Source organism: Sinocyclocheilus rhinocerous, unplaced genomic scaffold (assembly GCF_001515625.1).
Source record: "Sinocyclocheilus rhinocerous isolate Xijiao unplaced genomic scaffold, SAMN03320098_v1.1 scaffold514, whole genome shotgun sequence".
NCBI classification, from domain to species: domain Eukaryota; kingdom Metazoa; phylum Chordata; class Actinopteri; order Cypriniformes; family Cyprinidae; genus Sinocyclocheilus; species Sinocyclocheilus rhinocerous.
Genome location: NW_015658605.1, coordinates 131,650 through 132,601, shown reverse-complemented (window position 1 = coordinate 132,601; position 952 = coordinate 131,650).

The window sequence follows — 952 nt, the reverse complement described above, 5'->3', positions numbered from 1 at the left end:
ATGATTCAGTGATTCACTCATTAACACAGTCAAATGCTTTGTTCCTGAATGAATCAGCGGTTTGAATGAATCTGTTGAAGCTCAATGACTCAGTCATTCGTTTTCTGGTAAGATATCTGTCCTTTTACTTGAGTATGGCTTTCAGGTACTTTATACACCACATGCAGATTAAGGCATTAATACGTGCTTTATAAGTAGCCTACTAATAAACAGCCAATATAATATGCATGCTAATAATTAACTATTTAATAGTGAGAATTGGTCCTTAAACTAAAGTGTTACCATAAATCGTTAATTTAGAGGAGCTTTTTGTTACTCGAAATCTTGAAATATTAAACTTCTTTCAATGTTTTATCTATATTAAAATATTTATGACATGGAAAAAAAAGTAATGAGTCTGCATTTTTTTTTATAATTTGTGATGGAGATGGTGCTTTTTATATTGCGTGTATATGATTAAGGGACTTTTTTGATGTTCAGAACTTTAGGTCTTAGGTTTTAGAACATTTAGGCCTATTATCAGTGCACCTGCTGGTGTCACGAATCCGGTCTACGAACTTCCGTTCATTCACCACCAGAGGTCACCCGCTCACTACATGGACTCTCACACTACACAGACTGTTACACTATACCCTGGACTACATTTCCCATCATCCATTGCACTGATTGCACACAGCTGTAACCAATCACACGCTCACCTGAAAGCTATTACACACACTATATAACACCCACCCAGATCCTGCTCAAGTTGCCGAGTAGTGTCTAGCGTTTTTCACTCACCAAGTGTTAGCTACTTTACCAAGCCATTCCGTGTTCATTTCCTGTTTGGTCTCTAGTATTGTTCTGCGGTTTCCACTCTCCTAGTGTTAGCTGCTATACGGAGCCAGTTTATTGTCATAGTTTTGTCTTTTTCATAGTTCCTAGTTTAGTCTAGTCTTGCCTTGCCTGTTTT